The sequence below is a fragment of the Aegilops tauschii genome, chromosome 3 (genome assembly GCF_002575655.3).
Source record: "Aegilops tauschii subsp. strangulata cultivar AL8/78 chromosome 3, Aet v6.0, whole genome shotgun sequence".
NCBI lineage: Eukaryota > Viridiplantae > Streptophyta > Magnoliopsida > Poales > Poaceae > Aegilops > Aegilops tauschii.
Genome location: NC_053037.3, coordinates 99,241,142 through 99,265,621, shown reverse-complemented (window position 1 = coordinate 99,265,621; position 24,480 = coordinate 99,241,142).

Here is a 24,480-nt window from a genome sequence, read left to right as displayed (position 1 = left end):
GTATGTAAAAGTTGTAGAATATTGGCATGGACCAATAAAAAATTATAGATACGATGGAGACGTATCAGCATCCTATATCAGCAAGGACTAGCTGTTTGTTTTTTATTTTTATTTTTTTAACACATGTTAAAGAAGGTCTACCGCATTACTTTTTGACAATGTGCGATACATGGCATACAGTTGATCCATCCGACCTGTTTGTGATGGAATAAGCCGTGTGTGTTGTGGGCAAACGCTTGCTACTATTCAACCGTTTGCGATTGATGAATTCATCCCCGACGGGTTCCCTAGTGTGGTCCATGTTCATCTGATCATCATCTACTTCTTGTGCTAGCTCGATGTTCCTTTTATGCTAAGTTCCCATTAATTGATGGCGTTTTATGAACACGCCACCGTTTCCCGCCATTTCCTCACCTATTTCCCGCCACCCAGCAATATTGCGCATAAACCTAGGCGGCGCGTGAGGGAGTCCTGGATTAGGGGGTCCTCGGACAGCCGGACTATATCCTTTGGCCGGACTGTTGGACTATGAAAATACAAGATTGAAGACTTCGTCCCGTGTCCGGATGGGACTCTCCTTGACGTGGAAGGCAAGCTTGGCGATTCGGATATGTAGATCTCCTCCCTTGTAACCGACTCTGTGTAACCCTAGCCCCCTCCGGTGTCTATATAAACCGGAGGGTTTAGTCTGTAGGACAACAACAATCATACCATAGGCTAACTTCTAGGGTTTAGCCTCTATGATCTCGTGGTAGATCAACTCTTGTAATACTCATATCATCAAGATCAATCAAGCAGGAAGTAGGGTATCACCTCCATCGAGAGGGCCCGAACCTGGGTAAACATCGTGTCCCCCGCCTCCTGTTACCGTCCACCTTAGACGCACAGTTCGGGACCCCCTACCCGAGGTCCGCCGGTTTTGACACCGACATTGGTGCTTTGATTGAGAGTTCCACTGTGCCATCACCACAAGGTTTGATGGCCCCTTCGATCATCGGCAACGATGCGATCCAGGGTGAGGTTTTCCTTCCCGGACAGATCTTCGTATTCGGCGGCTTCGTACTGCGGGCCAGCTCGCTTGGCCATCTGGAGCAGATCGAGAGCTATGCCCCTGGCCTTCAGGTCAGGTTTGCAAATTTAAACTACACTGGCGACATCCGCGGAGACTTGATCTTCGACGGATTCGAGCCTGGGTCAGGTGCGCCGCACAGTCACGACGGGCATGACTTAGCTCTGCCGACGGACAGTGTTCGGGAGATCCCACCTGCAGCTCCTCCGGCCCTCGATCCGGAGCAGATTGCACCGTCCGAGGACGGGTGGATGGACCCCGCCACGGAGGCCGCATACTCAGCGGCGATAGAGACGAATACTGACTTCACCTCTTGTGAGATCCGTGTTGCCGGATACTTGGATTCGTCCCCAGCCACGGGCTCCGAACCGCCTGCGTTCGTGCGAATCGAATTTGATTGGGCACCGATCATGGAGTTTTCCTCCGCGGATATCTTTCAGCACTCGCCCTTGGGCGATGTGCTAAATTCATTAAGGTCTCTCTCCTTGTCAGGAGGCCCTTGGACGAACTATGTCCGGCTCGAACGGGAAGCGGACAACGAAGAAATTCGTTCCCCACCCACCACCCACTTAATATCCACTATCGACGATTTAACCGACATGCTCGATTTCGACTCCGAAGACATCGACGGTATGGACGACAATGCAGGAGAGGAACAGGAACCACCGCCCACAGGGCGCTGGACAGCCACTTCATCACACGATATATATATGGTGGATACACCCAAAGAGAACAATGACGAGGAACGGAAGGATGCAGCAAAGGATAGCTCCCTCGAGAAGCAACCAAAGCGACGGCCTAGGCGCCGCTCCAAATCCCGCATCGGCAAAAACAGTGATAACAGCGCAAGAAAAAATAATACCCCGGTCGACTCCAGAGGAAACGACGACCACATGAACCCAGCGATAGAGCAGGACGAGCCAGCAGACGACGAACATAGCACGGAGCCGCTGTCCGATCATGGCGACGTCGAGGATAAAGCTAGTCAACCTGTCTCCGGAGAGGAGAACAGGCCGGACGACGACGCACACATCATCCCGGAAAGGCACTTGGAGCAAGAGAACCTCCATAGAAGGCTTCTTGCCACTGCGAGGAGTCTAAAGAAGCAGAAGCAAAGGCTCAAGGCCGCGGAAAATACACTCAACAGTAGATGGAACAAAGTGCTCGACACGGCAGAAAAATACGGTGGCAGTCGCCACACAAAGAGCTATCCAAAGCGCAAGCTGCTGCCTGAATTCGATGACGAGGCTTTAGAGCCCACACAGCCAAAAAATAAAACGGCCAATCAGCCGGAACGACAACCCCGTGGCCGCGATAGGGCGGCTAACGATGTCGGTATGACCAGGTCCATCTACGGATCTAGGAAGCGCGCTCCGGCACAGAATCAAAACAGAACACTACAATCGTCAGAACGTCATGACACATCCAAGTACAGGGGTGCCGTGCACCCCCTATGCTTCACCGATGAGGTGCTGGATCACGAATTCCCAGAGGGATTCAAACCCGTGAACATAGAGGTGTACGACGGAACGACAGACCCTGGGGTCTGGATTGAGGACTTTATACTTCATATCCATATGGCTCGCGGAGATGATCTCCACGCCATCAAATACTTGCCCCTCAAGTTGAAAGGACCAGCTCAGCATTGGCTGAAAAGCCTCCCCGAAAACTCAATTGGAAGTTGGGAAGAGCTTGTGGATGCTTTTAGGGCTAATTTTCAAGGGACCTATGTCCGACCACCGGATGCAGACGATTTAAGTCATATAATTCAACAGCCCGGAGAGTTAGCCCGAAAGCTTTGGAACAGATTCCTCACTAAGAAGAATCAAATCATCGATTGCCAGGACGCCGAAGCTTTAGCAGCTTTTAAGCACAGTGTCCGGGACGAATGGCTCGCCAGACACCTCGGCCAAGAAAAACCGAGGACAATGGCAGCCCTAACAAGCCTTATGACCCACTTTTGCGCGGGCGAAGATAGCTGGCTGGCCCGTAGTAGCACCAGCGACCCAGGCACATCTGAAATCAGGGATGGCAATGGAAAACCACGACGCAGTAAAAGCAAGCGTCGAAATAACGAAGACAGCCCAGAAAACACGGCGGTAAACGCCGGATTTAGGGGCTCTCGACCCGGTCAACGGAAAAAGCTTTTCAAAGGCAGCAGAGATGGACCGTCCAGCCTAAACAAGATTCTAGAAAAATTATGTCAGATTCATGGCACCTCCGATAAACCTGCAAATCACACCCACAGAGAATGCTGGGTCTTCAAGCAGGCCGGCAAGCTAAACGCCGAACACAAGGGGAGGGAGACACCAAGTGAAGATGAGGATGAGCCTCGCCAGCAAAACACTAGGGGACAGAAAAAATTCCCACCAGAGGTCAAAACGGTGAACATGATTCACGTAACAAAAAGAAGGAGCAAACACGCACTCCGAGACATATGCGCCGTAGAGCCCGTCACCCCTAAGTTCAACCCTTGGTCGGCCTGTCCGGTCACTTTTGATCGTAGGGATCACCCGACTAGTATCCGGCACAGAGGATTGGCTGCCTTGGTGCTAGACCCAATAATCAACGGATACCATCTCACCCGAGTCCTCATGGACGGCGGTAGTAGTCTTAATCTGATATATCAGGACACAGTCCGCAAAATGGGGATAGACCCAACGAGAATTAGCCAAAGCAATACTACCTTTAAAGGAGTAATACCAGGCCCAGAGGCCCGCTGCACGGGCTCCCTCATACTAGAGGTTGTATTCGGTTCTCCCGAATCCTTTCGAAGTGAAAAGTTAACCTTCGACATCGCTCCATTTCGAAGCGGCTACCAAGCACTACTCGGAAAAACGGCCTTCGCTCGTTTTAATGCAGTACCGCATTATGCTTATCTTAAGCTCAAGATGCCCGGTCCACGCGGCATCATCATAGTTAGCGGAAACACTGAGCATTCCTTACGCGCGGAAGAATGTGTGGCAGCTTTAGCAGCCGAACACTAAATGGCCTCTCCAACTAGCATAAACGATTGGTCGTCAAGACCGCGGACACGGCTAGACGAGTCCGGCGCACCACTAGCTATAACAGCTTAGATAAACCTGAGATTGGGTTGATGAATATGCCCCTGTAGACGGTGCTAGGGGCTTCCCGCATGTAAAAAAAGTCTACAGTTCGGCTCGACCTTATTTTGAATTTTAATGGTTTATTAATAATAACCAATTTTTCGCACGACAAATTTCATCTAAGTTCTTCTCTTTTAACAGATGATAATCGTGCTACACCCTTCCAGGATACGGCACAACGGAGACACAGGCGCAGACGTGCAGCAGGGCCCCGCTCAAAGGTTTTTTTTAGATTAAGACCTTGTGTAAAGCTTTCTTACTGTCTCTTGTTGCTTCACACCCTCCGGATACTCAACACAACCTAGAGGGATGCTGGCGTTATTGGCATTTCACCACGTCAGACTAATGCACGTACCTGGAAATTCAGGGTTCAAGGGCGTTACTCAGCCCGATATATGTTGTAAAGACCGAATACCTTAGGGAGTGTTCGGCGTCACGAGTTTGGCCTTATATGCATCAGCTCCGAATCATGTCTTTGGTCAAATGTTGGGTTTGCCCGGCTCCCATGTTTTGCTACCTTACGTTCCGCTCTATCGGCTAAGGTGGCACCGGGAGAACTACTGCAATTGTGCCCTAGTTCATCTGGATGAGCACCTCAATAGAGAAAGCCGAAAACTGACTGTCATGATAAAGCATGAGACTGGTCAACCACTCGATGACTTAGCGGAATCTTCGGGATTCCTCTACATTAACGAAGGGCCGGTTTTCCCGGTCATGTACGTACGCGCCCCGTACTCGGATGAGCGCAGAAGTACCAGGGGCTATATAGTAGCCCCACTGTCAAACTCCTATGGTTAAGTGAAAGTGTTAAAGCAATATAGTCCGATTGCCTCGTTTGCCGTGCTACCACCTCCTTAATGGACCAAGACGTTGGATCAAGTGTGAACACGCGCTTTTGCGAACATCCCCGCATTATATGCGTGGGGGCTGAAGCCGACGACTACAAACTTTCTGGTTATATATATATATATACATAAACGACCGCACATGAGGCATAATAATACTTTCAGGCAAAAGTATAAACACAGCCTTTATAATCATAATAGCATTGTTTTTACAATTGGGATACATGTCACTAGAACATGATACTCTTCGAGCACTGAGCCTCTATTAAACGAGCGCCTTCTAGGACTTCTTCAAAATAGTGCTCGGCCGATACCCGGCCTACGGCCGAACTCTAGGTTGCAATAGTGGTGGCCTCCATCTCTGCCCAGTATGTCTTGACACGGGCAAGAGCCATCCGCGCACCCTCTATGCACACCGACCTCTTCACAGCGTCGATATGCGGCACAACACCAAGGAATCGTTGCACTAAGCCAAAATAACTATTCGGCATTGGTCCTTCCGGCCAAAGATGATCCACAACAGACCTCATGGCAAGCCCGGACAACCTATGGAGCTCGGCCCACTCGGCCATTTTCTCATTTAACAGCAGCGGACGCACTGGAACATTGAACGGCGACAAGAACAACTTTTCCACTTCGTGATCCTTTTGATCTTCGAAAAACTTGGTCGCATCAGCAGCACTCGTTGCCAAATCCAAGTACATGTCTGCAGAACTCCATAATTGATCCAGAAGGGCATACTTAGGATCTCCGAACTTCGTCAGCAACAAAAAGGGCTTCCCAGCCGCGATATCTCCGGCTTGACGTAGCTCCTCCTTTGCCGCTCTGATTTTAGAGCGGGCTTCCTTGGCTGCTACCATGGCTTTCTCTAGGTCCGCCGTCTTCGTTTGGCTTTCCTTTTCTAGAAGCTCATAACGGTCGGCGGCATCTTTCAACTCAACAACCATCTTGGCTATTTTCTCCTTGCTCTGGCAATGCACAGCCTGTTCGGCTCTTAGCTCTTCGACCGCCTTTAGGGCGGCCGCATCACTCTTCCTGGCTTGCTCCTTGGCTCGGGCAAGTTCCGCCCGAAGGGTCTGCATGGCGGCAGCTCCATCTGTAGTCACAGCATATTACAGATACTAGCATCATGCTCCTCTTAATATATGTTGACCACCGGAGAATACATACCCTGTGCCTCGTCAAGCCGCTTGTTTACAAGCACGATGTCGGCATTTGCCGCATCAAGTTGCCGCTTCAGTTCGGCAAACTCACCAGTCCGGCTAGCCACCGGACCCTCAGCCGCCTGCACATGAAAGCAGCACAGTTATTACCTGGGACTATGATCCTCTGTTTGCCGCCTTTTTCGACAGCAACCTGAGTCTCAGGGGCTACTATCTGCATAGGGCACACCTAGCGTGTGCGGTACCGTCAAAAATATACATATTACTTGGCGTACCTCAAAGCCTCTCAGCAGGCTCATAAAAGCTTCATGCAACCCGCTTTCGGCGGATGAAATCCTCTCAACCACCGTACACATTAGCATACGATGCGCTTCTGAGATAGCCGCTTGCTCCAGAAGACTCATCAGTGCGTCCGGTCATGCGCCGGACAGTCCCGGACTCTTTTTGTGGCTCTCCTTAGGAGCCGAATACTCCGGACTTCGGGTGGCCGAAGGGTTACCTTCTGGCCTTGGCGGATCAGGAGAAATCCTCCGTGACGACACCTCAGGGTCGTCCGCCTCATGAGGCGGGGAGGCACGAGGAGGCGTTTCGCTCTCCATCATCTCCGGAAGAAGATCCCCCGAAGACGAACTCTGTCGAGAAGGGCTACGATCCGAACTACAAGACATACGTCTCGGTTATTGTTCTCAGAAATGAAGCAGGGTATATTTACTATAAAGTACTTTTGTTTACTTACAGCTCGGTGGACGGCTGAGCCCCTTGCGGGCACTGTGCGGTAAGGACGCCCTCCGAGGCAGGGCCCCCTGGCAAAGATTTCTTCCCTCATTTGGAAACCATCATTTCCAAGTCTTCAGAGGCGGTCCTCTTCCTTCCTTGGGGAGAGGGAATTTTAGATTCTTCTCCCCGGTTATGCTCCTTCGCGGAGGCACTAATTCCCCTACTTTGGATGAATAATGAGTGAGGCCCGCTTTCGGCTTCTTTATTCCTCCCTTTATCTTCCCCTGATGGCGCTTGATAAGGCGCAAGCTCAAGCATCCTGGCTAGTACAGGATCCAGTGAGCCTTCGGGAAGGGGGGCCGAACACCTGATCATCTTTGCCTTTTTTATCCAGTCTTGGTCAAAAGGCGACTTTTTAGAATGATGTTGTGATAAATTAAAAGACAACATGTTCGGCCGTGGAATTACTTACTTGGGTGGTTGGACGATTGCAGCTCGGACCCGCATCCTTGGTGGTGTCCGAACACTTTATTCGTGATCCAAAGAACAATCCATACATCTCTTCGAGCGTCGCGCCGAAGAATTGCTGAATAGTTTGCGGTCCTTCCGGGTTGAACTCCCACATACGGAGAGATCAACGTTGGCATGGCAGGACCCGACGAACTAGCATGACTTGCATTACCTTGACAAGGCCGACATCTCCCTTGAAGAGATCTCGGATGCGGCTCTGCAATGTCGGCACATCATTAGCTGGCCCCCAGTCCAGCCCTTTGTTGACCCATGACGCCAATTGTGGCGGAGGGCCCTGACAGAAGGCGGGGGCAGCTACCCACTTAGCGCTTCGGGGAGCGGTGATGTAAAACCACTCCCGCTGCCATAACTTGGATGTCTCCGGGAAGGAACCCTTTGGCCATGGAGCATCGGCACCTTTGTTTATTATGGCAGCTCCGCACTCTGCGTGTCGTCCCTCAATCATCTTCGGCTTCACATTGAAGGTCTTGAGCCATAAGCCGAAGTGTGGGGTGATGCGGAGGAAGGCTTCACACACGACGATGAAGGACGAGATGTGAAGGATGGAATCCGGAGCCAGATCATGGAAATCGAGCCTGTAGTAGAACATAAGCCCTCTAACAAAGGGATCAAGACTAAAGCCTAGCCCTCGGAGGAAGTGGGAAATAAATACGACACTCTCGTTGGGTTCGGGAGTGGGGATAACCTGCCCTTGAGCAGGCAGCCTGTGCGAGATTTCGGCGGTCAGATACCTGGCTTCTCTTAGCTTCTTGATGTCCTCCTCTATGACAGAGGAGGCCATCCACCGGCCTTGAAGGTTGGATCCGGACATGATTGAAGGTCCGAAGCGCTTAGCCTGAGCCTTGAGTGTTGGAATTCAAGGTGGGGGGGAAGGGAAGGATCGAGCGCGAGAAGAAAGGGACAGGCCTTGGCCCCTTTATAAAGAGGGTGAATATCAAGCGTCCTCCGCGTGGCCGTTTGGAACTTGCCTAAAATGGAGGAGTCATACCAGCAGGCACGATGGGGTTACCCGCACCCGTATTGATGAGAATCCCGTGAAAAGAGGGACACGATCTCTGCTTCGACAGGACGTGCCAATAAAACCGCCTCGCAACACATGAAGTGGCAGGCTCGGAAAAACGGTTCGTCATGACCAGGCCACGGCAGAACGTCACGTTATGAAAAGCTGTCAGCACATTAGATTTGTGGAAATATTAATCTCTCTACGTTGGTATGTGGAATTTGTTTTGCAGAGCCGGACACTATCCTCGTGTTCAAAATCTTCTATGGAGTATTCGGAGGAGGAACCCGCCTTGCAATGCCGAAGACAATCTGCACGCCGGACTCATCATCATTGAAGCCTGATTCAGGGGCTACTGAGGGAGTCCTAGATTAGGGGGTCCTCGGACAGCCGGACTATATCCTTTGGCCGGACTGTTGGACTATGAAGATACAAGATTGAAGACTTCGTCCCGTGTCCGAATGGGACTCTCCTTGGCGTGGAAGGCAAGGTTGGCGATTCGGATATGTAGATCTCCTCCCTTGTAACCGACTCTGTGTAACCCTAGCCCTCTCCGGTGTCTATATAAACTAGAGGGTTTAGTCCGTAGGACAACAACAATCATACCATAGGCTAACTTCTAGGGTTTAGCCTCTATGATCTCGTGGTAGATCAACTCTTGTAATACTCATATCATCAAGATCAATCAAGCAGGAAGTAGGGTATTACCTCCATCGAGAGGGCCCGAACCTGGGTAAACATCGTGTCCCCCGCCTCCTGTTACCATCCACCTTAGACTCACAGTTCGGGACCCCCTACCCGAGATCCTCCGGTTTTGACACCGACAGCGCGCGACTCACGGAGGCGACAAGCACAGCCTGTAGCACATCCACCTTTTCCAACCATGCGAACCCACCAAAGCGCCGCCTCTGCCATCAACCTCGTCGACGAGGAAAACGAGCAGGTGCCACGGCCCGTTGAGACCGAGGCGCTCCCCGGCAACGCGATGGACGACGCCGTGATGCGCGTCATCACCAGGGTTGAGCAGACCTTTGGCGCATGGCGCTGGAGCGCCACCGACCAAGATAGGCATGTCAGCGCCGACAGGCTACAACTCGCCGCACAACATGATCGATGGCGCGCCGCAGAGCAAGCTAGGCGCATCCGCGCCGATATGCTGCGGCCCGCCACACGGCGAGACCGTTGGAGCGCCGCAGAGTGAGAGGCGCGGCACGCCGCACAGCAAGAGCGGATCCATCGGCACTTGCCTGGTGTCGACATGGCATCGCAGCTGGGTACACGTCCCGTCAGTACCCCCATTCCTCGCCAGGAGTGGGCAGAGGCCCTGAGCGCCGTACTTGCACTAGAGGCCGGCCGCGCCATACTTGCACCGGACGCCCGCCGCGCCGTTCACATGGGTGGCGCCGTTTGCCTTGTCCACGGCCCGCTGGATGCCAACGCGCTGGTCCATAGGCTCAACCGCCTCCTTGTCCTAGGTGTCCACCTAGGCGCAGTAGAGGAACATGGCCGTCGCATCCTCGAGCTGGTGATCTCCGATGAAATAGCCAACTTGGAGCTCGAGATCGCGCTCCAGATGTACCGCGAGCGTGTCGACCGCTTGGATGAACGCCTGCACGAGTTCAAGCTGAGCCAAGAGCTACCGTAGGCAAGGGCTGCTGGTCATGGTCTCATGGACGCGTTTTATTTTGTTCAGTCGTTTCGACGTGGATAACTATGTATTCACAGCAATCATAGTATTTCTCTGTTTATTCCTCTGTTTCAATGTGTGTACTTTGTTTTCCGTTCTTATATGTTCTGTTTCAATGTGTGTGTATACGCTTTCCATTCTGTATATGTGGATGATAAAAGCTAGATTCAAATTAGTATAAAAAACAGATAGAAACCGGAATTCATAATATATATATATATATATATATCAATTGTTCATTAGTTCATCATAGAATATATATATATAATATCATCACATATACGTGATGATACTTAACTACTAGGTACAATGCATAAAATTGAAACCAAACAATACTAAAACTAATAATCCCACCTGGGGCCAGTATTCCGGCAGCCCCTCGCCAGCAGCTCCCTGGTGCGCGGTGTCTTCCCAGTGCGAAGGCAGTACTCCGACTCCTCCGCCTCGCAGCGCTTGACGTACCGATCTGCCTCTTGCTGGCAGACGCGCGCGAACGATCTTGACATTTCGTTGGGCGCCCACCGAAGCTCCTCGTCGGTGGCACACTGGAGCTTATCGGTCCACCTCCACGCAGCGACGAGGCGCCCAGCGCCTATGGCCTTCCTCATGAAGTACCCGTCTTCGTACACCTCCTCGGCACGACGATGGGCCCGCCCCCAAAGCTCCGCCGCCTCCTTTTTCCAGGCGGCATCACGGGCTTCACAGGCCGCCTTGTACCTGGCTTCCTGCTCCACCATCTCCTTCTTGAATGCCACTTGCCTGGCTTTCTCAGCCGACGGCAGCGTCTTCCACAGACAAAGATTGAACTGGCCCCAAAACCAATCCAAAGTTGGGGGGTCCGACGCAACCTCTTCCAGCGGCGCGTAGGGGTCCTTGTCGCTGCTATTCGTGTGAGCGTCCTCGGGGGGAGGCGACTCCTCGTCGGCGCGAGGGCAGACCGGCGGCGCCATGGCAGAGATTCGAGAGAGAGAGATGGAGGAGGAGGAGGAGATGTAGATGAGAATGCAGGCGGTACAACGTGAGCAAGGTAGTATTTATTGGCGGCCGGAATCTAGATCGACGGGGACAGTACACACGCCAGTCACTGGAATTTACGAGTATTGTAGTTTGAATTACACACGATTCCCGCAGCAAAATCTGTGTGTGAACATAATAGCTGACGGTTTCCAATACAGAACCGTGTCTGATTAATGATCCCCGCCACTCACCTACCAAACCTCGAGCCGCGAGATAGAGTGCCAATCGTGGGGGGCCGGTTGTCTTGCCAGTTCTTTACAATTTCTTTTTTGAACACCAGATATTTACATCGTCTGATGATTTTTCAACTCGCACACAAGTACACACAAATATGATTTTTCAAACCGTTATGGTTAGGCGTTGCATGTAGATAGAGTTCAAATTTGAATTACGGTCATTAAATCGCTAGAAAATCACTTAAATGTCTTTAAAAGGTCAAATGACCCCTGGAATTTTCCAAAATTTCACATGACAGTTGTATTAGTGCATGTTAAACATAGAAAAAAAAATTGAAGGCCGTAAGAGGAAGCTATCTCTCGTTCGACATCAAACATGCATTGTTCCCTCTCGGAACCACGAGCCTTCTAGTGAGTTGCTCCGGTTTGTGAGGGGTGTGTGTCCAAACTTTCGTCAAACATGCCAATTTTTTTACCACATCATCTTGGTGGCATGACATTACATCAACCAAGGTTTCATGTGTTTCTGATAATTTTTTAATTTTTTGAAATTAAAATGCCATGTCACTCCATGCATACATATGCATGTGTCCATGTCGTGAGACAAATATATTTGAAAATTCCTTCTAATTTACTGCACATGGAATTAACTCGCACACGAGTACACAAATATGATTTTTGTAACCGTTATGGTTAGGCGTTGCACATAGATGTAGTTCAAATTTGAATTACGGTCATTAAATGGCTAGAAAATCACTTAAATATCTTTAAAAGGTCAAATGACCCCTGAAATTTTCCAAATTTTCACATGACAGTTGTAGTAGTGCACGTTAACCATAGAAAAAAAATTGAAGGCCGTAAGAGGAAGCTATCTCCCGTTCGTCGTCAAACATGCATTGTTCCCTCTCAGTACCACGAGCCTTCTAGTGAGTTGCTCCGGTTTGTGAGGGGTGTGTCTCCAAACTTTCGTCAAACATGCCAAAAATTTTACCACATCATCTTGGTGGCATGACATTACATCAACCAAGGTTTCATGTTTTTCTGATCATTTTTTAATTTTTTGGAATTAAAATTCCATGTCACTCCATGCATACATATGCATTAGTCCATGTGGTGAGACAAATGTGTTTCAAAATTCCTTCTAATTTACTGCACATGGAATTAACTCGCACACAAGTACACAAATATGATTTTTGAAACCGTTATGGTTAGCCGTTGCATGTAGATGTAGTTCAAATTTGAATTACGGTCATTATGGCTAGAAAATCACTTAAATGTCTTTAAAAGGTCAAATAACCCCTAGAATTTTCTAAATTTTCACATGACAGTTGTATTAGTGCATGTTAAACATAGAAAAAATTGAAGGCCGTAAGAGGAAGCTATCTCCCGTTCGTCGTCAAACATGCATTGTTCCCTCTCGGAACCACGAGCCTTCTTGTGAGTTGCTCCGGTTTGTGAGGGGTGTGTGTCCAAACTTTCGTCAAACATGCCAAAAAAATTACCACGTCATCTTGGTGGCATGACATTACATCAACCAAGGTTTCATGTGTTTCTGATCATTTTTTAATTCTTTGGAATTAAAATGCCATGTCACTCCATGCATACATATGCACGTGTCCATGTCGTGAGACAAATATGTTTGAAAATTCCTTCTAATTTACTGCACATGGAATTAACTCGCACACAAGTATACAAATATGATTTTTTAAATCGTTATGGTTAGGCGTTGCATGTAGATGTAGTTCAAATTTGAATTACGGTCATTAAATGGCTAGAAAATCACTTAAATGTCTTTAAAAGGTCAAATGACCCCTAGAATTTCTAAATTTTCACATGACAGTTGTAGTAGTGCACGTTAACCATAGAAAAAAAATTGAAGGCCGTAAGAGGAAGCTATCTCCCGTTCGTCGTCAAACATGCATTGTTCCCTCTCAGTACCACGAGCCTTCTAGTGAGTTGCTCCGGTTTGTGAGGGGTGTGTCTCCAAACTTTCGTCAAACATGCCAAAAAATTTACCACATCATCTTGGTGGCATGACATTACATCAACCAAGGTTTCATGTGTTTCTGATCATTTTTTAATTTTTTGGAATTAAAATGCCATGTCGCTCCATGCATACATATGCACGTGTCCATGTGGTGACACAAATGTGTTTGAAAATTCCTTCTAATTTACTGCACATGGAATTAACTCGCACACAAGTACACAAATATGATTTTTCAAACCGTTATGGTTAAATGTTGCATGTAGATGTAGTTCAAATTTGAATTACGGTCATTAAATGGCTAGAAAATCACTTAAATGTCTTAAAAAGGTCAAATGACCCCTAGAATTTTCCAAATTTTCACATGACAGTTGTAGTAGTGCACGTTAAACATAGAAAAAAAATTGAAGGCCGTAAGAGGAAGCTATCTCCCGTCCGTCGTCAAACATGCATTGTTCCCTCTCGGAACCACGAGCCTTCTAGTGAGTTGCTCCGGTTTGTGAGGGGTGTGTGTCCAAACTTTCGTCAAACATGCCAAAAAATTAACCACTTCATCCTTGTGGCATGACGTTACATCGACCAAGGTTTCATGTTTTTCTGATCATTTTTTAATTTTTTGGAAATAAAATGCCATGTCACTCCATGCATACATATGCATGTGTCCATGTCGTGAGACAAATATGTTTGAAAATTCCTTCTAATTTACTGCACATGAAATTAACTCGCACATAAGTACACAAATATGATTTTTCAAACCGTCATCCTTAGCCGTTGCATATAGATGTAGTTCAAATTTGAATTACGGTCATTAAATGGCTAGAAAATCACTTAAATGTCTTTAAAAGGTCAAATGACCCCTATAATTTTCCAAATTTTCACATAACAGTTGTAGTAGTTCACGTTAAACATAGAAAAAAATTGAAGGCCGTAAGAGGAAGCTATCTCCCGTTCGTTGTCAAACATGCATTGTTCCCTCTCAGAACCACGAGCCTACTAGTGAGTTGCTCCGATTTGTGAGGGGTGTGTGTCCATACTTTCGTCAAACATGCCATTTTTACCTCATTATCTTGGTGGCATGACATTACATCAACCAAGGTTTCTTGTTTTTCTGATCATTTTTTAATTTTTTGGAATTAAAATGCCACGCCACTCCATGCCTACATATGCATGTGTCCATGTCGTGAGACAAATATGTTTGAAAATTCCTTCTCATTTACTGCACATGGAATTAACTCGCACACAAGTACACAAATATGATTTTTCAAACCGTTATGGTTAGCCGTTGCATGTAGATGTAGTTCAAATTTGAATTACGGACAATAAATGGCTAGAAAATCACTTAAATATCTTTAAAAGGTCAAATGACCCTTAGAATTTTCAAAAATTTCACATTATAGTTGTAGTAGTGCACGTTAAACGTAGAAAAAAATTGAAGGCCGTAAGAGGAAGCTATCTCCCGTTCGTCGTCAAACATGCATTGTTCCCTCTCGGAACCACGAGGCTTCTAGTTAGTTGCTCCGGTTTGTGAGGGGTGTGTGTCCAAACTTTCGTCAAACATGCCAATTTTTTTACCACATCATCTTTGTGGCATGACATTACATCAACCAAGGTTTCATGTGTTTATGATATTTTTAATTTTTTGGAATTAAAATGCCATGTCACTCCATGCTCAATTGTGTAATAGCCGTTAGACCAATATGTTTGAAAATTCCTTCCAATTTACTGCACATGGAATTAAATCGCACACAAGTACACAAAATATGAGTTTTCAAACCGTTATGGTTAGCTGTTGCATGTACATGTAGTCCAAATTTCAATTACGGTCATTAAATGGCTAGAAAATCACTTAAACGTCTTAAAAGGTGAAATGACCCCTAAAATTTTCCAAAATTTGACATGACAGTTGTATTAGTACTACAAAATTTCTCATACATTTAAAGCACCATCTGTTGCCACTTTACTCCAAATTCGTCTTTCATAGCTAATTTAAAATATCTACAACATCACACACAGTTGTTTTCTAGGAACCGTTTGCGATGAAAATATCTGGGTCTATTTAAGTATCCCTCCTTAAGCTTCGCCGGCTCGTCTGCTCCAGTGCCGGCAACCCCGAATCCACGAATCCCGATCCCCATTCGCACACCCCCTTCTTGCAAAGATGACACCGTGGAAACGCTTCGTGAAGTCCCGTACGATGGCCGCATCCCCCCAGCGCCGCCGCCTGCTACGAGAGCGCGGCCGCCTACGCCGAGAGTGCCGCCGCATCCGCATTGAGCGCGGCCGCTTCCATCGAGAGGGCGTCTGCGGCAGCCGACAGGGCAGCTGCAGCAGCCGAGACGGCTGCAGCTGCTGCTGCTGCTGCGACGGCGGCTGCAAACGCCGAGAGCGCTCGAGCTACCGTCCGTGCCGCCGATGTCGCCCTGGCCCGGGTCGAGGCCATCCACGCCAGGATCGAGGATGCACACGCCAAGATATTCCAGGCCACCTCGGACTCCAGCATGCAACCCACGTCCGAAAAGGCGGTGGTGGCCATGGAGCACCTGCTTCCTCATGAGGTCGCCGAGCAGGAGCTGAAGATGCAGGAGGCGGCGGAGATCGAGGAGCGCCGGGAGGAGGAGTTGCGCTTGGCTGAGGTCGAGGTAGAGAAGAGTCTGTCCGTCGAGGAATCGGCGATGGAGTACCAACGCGAGCTCTCGCACAACCACTACTACGAGTACTACAACCTTGAGGGCAGCACCGAGGACGAGGACGAGGTCGACTTCAGCAGGGGGGACACGGAGTCCACCAACGGCGGCATGTCGCCAGGACAAGTCATAGACATCTCATCTCACACCGGCGATGCATAGGCCGGCGCGGCGGCGGATTTGTTAAAATTATGCGTACTTAGGCTTTGTTTTTAATGTTGGTCTTTTGTTAGAGCAATGTGTAGGTCAACTGGCTCTATTTAATTACTAAAATTGCTCGATTCAGTAAGTGTGGTATGTCTGCTGTACGCTCTTTTGTGTGCCCAAATTAGCAAGCAATGTTAAATTATGCAATGGCGTACCCGGGGAAATTTCCACCAAAAATTGAATTATCAAACTCATCACATGCGTGTAAAGCAGAAGAATCATTTGCGATGCACACAATCGTTCAAAGAGAATGGTCCGGCGGCACCGCGTGCAAAGTTTCCCTCCACATTTCCAAAATTTTGGCCTACCGCCAAAATATCTACCCACGCCCCCTCCCCCCTTCCCCGCCCCCTTTTCCCCCGGACCACAAGTCACATTTCCCCTGTTTCCTCCTTCCTTCCTTCCTTCCTAAGCTATAGCCGCTTCCTCGCTCTCGCCGCCTTGCATCCTACTGCCGGGGTCGCCATGGTCTTCTTCAAAGACCTCTGCAGCGGTTCCTCCTCCGGCAACGACTCCTTCACCACCCGGGTATGCCTCTCTTCTCTCTCGGGCTATGACTTGGAATGAAGGATTTTTACCCGGTGATCGATTTGAGTCATTTCTTCCTCTTGTAGCTCCCTAGGACCATCAGTGGCAACGAATGGAGCGGGGTGGCTGAAGATCTATCTGCTCGTTGTCACCATCAATCTCCATGCGTGAAGCTAGTTGCGCTTGAATCTGTGGACAGTGGGAGGAAGTTTCTGGCATGTGCAGAGAAGGTTAGACCCTCTTTCGTTGTTACAAATCATTTGTTAGATGTGATTCAGACACTGTCACGGTCCGAACCCATTCATACCACACCTTCAACCAAACGCATCCTAAGACAGTGTCACAGTTTGTACCTAGTATCTTAAATTGTTGCCATCTCATCTGTGGTGCCATTAGAAAATTATTTGGCACCACTTCAGCAGTTTGTGCAGCCAACTTTGGTCCACACATCGGATCAGCCAAGCAGTAAAATACTAAATCTTTATGGCACGAAGGAACTGGGCATCGGAGCAACTACGTGCTCCGGAGTCCGGGTCCCTGATTTTTTCCGCTGTATCGGCTCGCCAGTGCAGGGCACCGGTGCGAGATGTAGCAACAGTTGTCTTTACCCTAGTTTTGGCATACATAGTGGACGGCCTTAGTGCTATTAGTTATATGTTACTAAATTTGTGCATGTACACACCTGTTAGTATCAATTTGCTATCATCCAAACACTGTCGCTATGCTGTTGCAGTTATATTTACCTTCCTCGTAAAATGTTCAATTTGTTATTTATTGTACATGAGTAAGAACTTGTAGCGTTGTTGTAGTCAATTATAGCTTCTGATGTTCCAGAATTTGGTTGTTGTCTCAGTAGCAATTAATTCATTTGCACATTGATCTTTTTGAGAAGATATGTCATAATTAACATGTTTCTTCAGTTTTTCAAAATAAGCATTAGTGATTTCCTATGTTGCTATAAACCCATTCCCCCTACAATTGTTACTGATCTAGTTTTAAATATTATAGGATGAACGGAAGTGTTCTTACTTGGAGTGGGTTGATGAAGAGTGGCCATAGTCTTTGAAGATGTGCCTAGCGAAGCTCTAGAGCATGTATGAGGAAGAGAACAAATGTAGGCTTAGAGAAACTATTGTCAACGTTGAAGAATATTTGAAGATGCGGGATAAAAAGTGGAAGGTGGAGAATGAGCTCAGATATTTTTAATCAGACTTTGCTAAGATGGTGTTGGCGAAGGAGGAGGCACTTTCCCAGTTGGCCCGTGCAAAACAGGTTCTTACTGAACTGAAAGCAGAGGTGGATAAGACGAGCCTAGATGATCTCGATTAGGGAAATGAATATATTGTTCTAATATTGTTCTTATGAAGTTGAACTAGCTATATGTTGTACTGTGTTGTTTTCATTTAGCTATCGCACTGTGATGTTATAATATATTTATGTTCCTGATATGAAATTGGCAAACAGTTGTTCGATATGAAATGTGAAATTTGCGTAATACTGGAATTATTAATTGTAAACTAATAAACCTGCTAAATGTGTCATGGAACTTTGAAAACGGTTCTAGCAGTAAAAGCGCTTGTGATGGATAGCCAAATGCCACACAGATTTCTTCATCAAATCGTGTGTGATGTAGTTGATAAAAGCAAATAGTTAACCAAGACAGAGCGTGTGTGATAGTTACACCTTTCACGCACGAGCCTACACATAAAACTGCATGGGATGTACATACGAACAGAAACGTTTTCCCTGGATTAACTGTGTGTGATATACATACGAACGGAAACTTTTTCCCTGGATTGACTATGTGCGATATACATAAGAACGAAAACGTATTCCTTGGATTGACTGTGTGTGATATACATACCTACGGAAATGTTTTTCTGGGATTCACCGTGTGGGATGTACATACCTACGGAAATGTTTTTTCTGGGATTCACCATGTGGGATGTACATACCTACGGAAATGTTTTTCTAGGATTCACCGTGTGGGATGTACATACCTACGAAAATGATTGGGTTTCGATGGCTCGCCCGATGGCACACGGCCCTAGCCTGTGTCCCAGGAGGGCCTATCCCCGATGATTTCTGGGTCATGTGGGAAGGACCCCCTATCGCCCACACTCACTTGGCGACGGTTCCAAATGCCGTCGTGGAAAGGGGTTAAAAACCGTTTGTATAGCACCGACGCACACCAGTGTTAGATAATCTTTCTAGCATTTGATCAATAAAAGGCAGAGGGTAATGATCTTTTCTAGTTGCTTTGTTCAATTTTCTAAAATCAATTACCATTCTATAGCATGTAACAATTCTTTGTGGAATAAGTTCATTCTTATCATTAGGAACAATAGTAATACCTCCTTTCTTAGGGACACAATGAACATGAATTACCCATCTACTATCAGCTATAGGGTAGATTATACCTGATTCTAGAAGTTCTAATATTTTCATTCTTACCACTTCCTTCATCTTCGGATTTAACCGGCATTGGTGATCAACAACGGGTTTAGCATCAGGTTCCATATTAATCTTGTGCTGACATAGAGTGGGACTAATGCCCTTTAAATCATCAAGAGTATATCCAATAGCAGCTCGGTGCTTCCTTAGAACTTTCAATAATCTTTCTTCTTCATGTTCTGAAAGGTTAGCACTAATAATAACATGATATATCTTCTTTTCATCAAGATAAGCATATTTCAAAGTGTCTGGCAATTGTTTTAATTCAAAAACATGATCACCTTTAGGTGGAGGCGGACCTCCTAGAGTTTCAATAGGCAAATTGTGTTTAAGCAGAGGACGTTGTTCAAAGAAAATCTCATCTATTTCATTTCTTTCATGCATATGTAAATCATTTTCATGGTCTAGCCAATATTGTTCTAAGGGATCAGTAGGAGGCACAGCAATAGAAGCAAGACCAATTATTTCATCCTTAGTAGGCAATTCTTTTTCACGAAGCTTTCTACTAAACTTGGAAAAATTAAACTCATGAGACTCATCACCAAAGCTGACACCGAAATTTGTTTCTTACAATCTATCTTAGCATTAACGGTGTTCAAGAATGGTCTACCAAAGATAATGGGACAGAAGTCATCTTGTGGGGAACCAAGAACGAGAAAATCAGTAGGGTATTTTATTTTCCCACACAAGACTTCAACATCTCTAACAATCCCAATTGGTGAAATAGTATCTCTATTAGCAAGTTTAATACTAACATCTATGTCTTGTATCTCTGCGGGTGCTATGTCATTCATAATTTCTTGATATAAGTTAAAAGGAATAGCACTCACGCTAGCACCTATGTCGCATAAACCATGATAACAATGATCTCCTATTTTAACAGAGACAACGGGCATACCAACAATGGGTCTATGATTATCTGTTTTATCAGGTGACAATTCTAGTAGCCTCATTACAGAAGTAAATAATATGCATGTCGAGGGTGTCGTGCGACATATGCCAAAGGATGGCTTATCATGGAGGGGGCTAATAATACGTCGCCGGTGCCAGGAAACGGGATGAGGTGTAGACATGCACGTTGACGAATCTTACCCAGGTTCGGGGCTCTCCTAGGATATAACACCCCTACTCCTGCTCTGCGGGGTCTCCGCATGATCACTCAAGCAACAATGGTAGCTACAAGCTTGCTCCTTGAGCTGTTTCTCTAGAGGGGGAAGAAGAACAAGTCTAGCCCTAGCTTTCTCTCTCTATATGGGTGTGTGGGTGAACTAGAGTCTGAACCCTTTGCATGGGTGCCCTGGGGGGTTTATATAGGCCTACCCCCAGGGGTACAAAGGTAATCTGGCCGGGTGGTGGCCCCGGCTGTCAGTGTCTATGGTCGCCGGCTTCTCCGCCGGCCGCTGGGGCCCGCCGCCTGGTGGGCCCTGCTGGCTGTCTCGTGCTTGGCTGACAGGCCGCGCCCGCCGCTCGCGGGTCTTGCCGGCTGCTCAGCACTGTAGCGATGCTGGTAATGATGCATGCTTTGTCGGGGGAGGCGTGGCTACAGTACCGCCGCCTCGCGGGCGTTCACTGTAGCTACTCCCCGTCTCTTCTAGTTGATGGCGCACAAACTCCAAGCAGAGGAAGGCCGCCTGGACGGAGACCGGCCTCCCTACGAGCCGACTGGTCTGGGCTCGCCGCCTTCTGGCTCCTTGTGGACAGGTAGGGCCCGCCGCTTGCGGGCCGTACCGACAGCCCGTCGTGGGAGCATGGCTCCCTCTGACAGGGGTGATGTCATGGGCTGCGTTGCAACCGTGTCGCGCCGAACGGGAGATCTCCGTCTGGTACGACGCACTGTGGCCATGCTTGTCCCTAGATTCAGGGGTTGGAAGGCGTGTTGTAGCCACGCCCTGTCTCATCGCATTTATATGGGTGCAAACTTTGAGGACGCCTAGGGCCGCCTGCTAGGAGCCGTCCCACCTCGTAGCCGCCTGCTTGGCTTTGTCGTCTCCTGGCAGCCAGCCGCTTGGACCAGCCGGTCGCGAGGAGGCGGTGCTTGGCTCTTTGAATCTTGAGGGAGCAACCGGCCCCGATGTCTTGAAGCGCCATGGGGGCCGATGAGGCTACCCGTGGCCAATTACTCTGACAATGCCCATCTACATTTTCTTCCAGGAGATTCTTAACCATAGCAACACTAGGTTCTACTTTGACTTTTTCATCAGGTTTGGGTGTTCTAATATAACTTTTGTTAACCACGGTTGATACTTTAGCATGTTCCTCTATCCTAACAGGGAAAGGTGGTTCCTCAATATAAGCAGTAGGAACAACTGGATCAACATTATAAATAATAGTTTCCTCTTTAGCTAGTACCGGTTCTTTTTCTTCTTTAATAGGTGGGTGATATTTGAACCACTTCTCCTTAGGGAGATCAACGTGAGTAGCAAATGATTCGCAAAAAGAGGCTACTATCTCAGAGTCAAGTCCAAATTTAGTGCTAAACTTTTGAAAAGCATCGGTATTCATAAAAGATTTAACACAATCATACTCAAGCTTAATACTTTCCAAAATCTTTACCTTCTAGAGTTACCAATATTCAGAGTTGCATTTAATTCTTTCCAAAAGATCCCGCCGGAATTCAATAGTCTTCTTCATAAAAGAACCAGCACAAGAAGTATCAAGCATGGATCGATCATTATGAGAAAGCCGAGCATAAAAATTCTGGATAATAATTTCTCTTGAGAGCTCAAGATTGGGGCAAGAATATAACATTTACTTAAGCCTCCCCCAAGCTAGAGCGATACTTTCTCCTTCACGAGGCCAAAAATTGTATATGTAATTCCGATCACGATGAACTAGATGCAAGGATAATTTTTTTGGTGAAACTCCAATTTCAATCGATTCCAATGCCAAGATACAGTATCATCGCATAGCCTATGCCATGCCAATGCTTTTCCCTTCAAAGATAAAGGGAAAACCTTCTTCTTAACTTCATCTTCGGGTAAACCTGCAAGCTTAAACAATCCACAAATTTGTTCCACATATATCAAGTGCATATCAGGATGTTCGGTTCCATCTCCTGCATAAGGATTAGCTAGCAGTTGTTCTATCATACCCAAAGGAATTTCATATTCAATATTTTCAGTAGGTGCAGTAGGTTGAGGGGTAGCTAATTGTGGTTCCGGTCGAGGTGAAGATACCCCGAACAAACCCCTCAAAGGATTGTTTTCCATAGTAGCAAGTGACAATAAATTTTAGCACACTACATAAATGTTTCCTTACCAAATTCCACTTACCAAAGGCGCTTCACATCCCGGGAACGGCGCCAAAAAATAGCCTTGATGACCCACAAGTATATGGGATCAATTGTAGCTCTTTTCGATAAGTAAGAGTGTCGAACCCAACGAGGAGAAGAAGGAAATGACAAGTGGTTTTCAGCAAGGTAATGTCTGCAAGTGCTGAAATTGTAAGTAATAGAGTAGTTTGATAGCAAGATAATTTGTAACGAGCAAGTAACGATAATGGTAACAAAAGTGCAGCAAGATAGCCCAATCCTCTTGAGGCAAAGGACAGGCCAAAACGGTCTCTTATAGTAAGCAAAGCGTTCTTGAGGGTACACGGGAATTTCATCTAGTCACTTTCATCATGTTGATTCGATTCTTGTTCGCTACTTTGATAATTTGATATGTGGGTGGACCGGTGCTTAGGTGCTGTTCTTACTTGAACAAACCTCCTACTTATGATTAACCCCCTCGCAAGCATCCACAACTACGAGAAAAGTATTAAGAATAAATTCTAACCATAGCGTTAAACTTTTGGATCCATTCGGTCCTATTCATAATAGTGCATAAACTACGGTTTGAGCTTCTGTCACTCTCGCAACCCATCATCTAATAACTACTCCACAATGCATTCCCTTAGGCCCAAATATGGTGAAGTGTCATGTAGTCAACGTTCACATGACACCACTAAGGGAATCACAACATACACACTATCAAAATATCGAACACATATCAAGTTCACATGATTACACGCAACATGCTTTCTCCCATGACCTCAAGAACAAAAGTAACTACCCACAAATGATAATCATGCTCAAGATCAGAGGGGTATTAAATAGCATATTGGATATGAACATATAATCTTCCACCAAATAAACCATATAGAATCAACTACAAGATGTAATCAACACTACTAGTCACCCACAAGCACCAATCTATAGTTCTAATACAAAGATTGAACACAAGAGATGAACTAGGGTTTGAGATGAGATGGTGTTGTTGAAGATGTTGATGGAGGTTGCCCCCAAGATGGGAGAGTTGTTGGTGATGATGATGACGATGATTTCCCCCTCCGGGAGGGAAGTTCCCCCGACGGTGAATGAAATTTCGCCGGCGCCACAAGACGGCGAACGCGTCGTCTTTCGGTCTCACTTTCTCCGTGGCTTTGGCCTTCCGGCTAGCGGCTTTCTCCACTCCTTCCTCCAATTCTATCACCTCCAGCCGCACCACCTGACACCGAACACGGTGGTGCTACTATCGGCCTTCGTCACGTTGTGTGAGGGCTACCTCGGCGTTCTCCCCACTCTTGAGCTGTGGGGAGAGTTCTTCTACACCAAGCTCGGCGTCTCCGCCAAGGACGAGGCAGCTCAGTGCGGCGCCTTCATCGCGGTGCGGCGCCCAGGAGCTGGCAACCGCTTCCCGGCCATCACCTTTACCCAGTCCGTCAAGCTGTGGTAGAAGTCGTACTTCTATGTGAAGAACGTCAACCCGACGCTGGACTTCGTCAACCTGCCGGCCTACGAAGCTGACCCACCGGCCGAGCCGCGCACCAACTGGACCTTCAAGCCGAAGCACTTGTCGCCCGCCTCCACCGCCGCCGTCGCCAGGCTTAAGGAGATGACGGACTTGGAGGGCCTCCAGGCGTCCAACTTGTTGACTGCCTTCGTGGTGCGTCGGGTTCTCCCCCTCCAAGGCCGGCTCACATGATCAGCCAGATGAGTGGGCACCAACACCCGTGCCGGCTGTCCACCCGGGAGATGCCGGCCACAGAGGTGGCCTGCATGGTGAACGAGATCGCGAACCTCAAGCTCTCAGATTCGGACTGGCAGTTGGGCAAGCAGCCGTACTCCCGCGCGCGTACGCCTCCTGCCGTAAGCTCCTGACTCTCCTTTCTTTCTTGGTCTTTTCTTCTTCTGCCGAGTTTTGTTTTGCTGACTGATCAGTCGGACGTGTCGCAGCTCCTCACGACCGAGCAGGCAGCCGACGCCCCCGCGCAAGGCCAGGAGTTCCTGCCGGACCAAGCGGTGAGCGACGCGGATGACCCCGACTTGGGG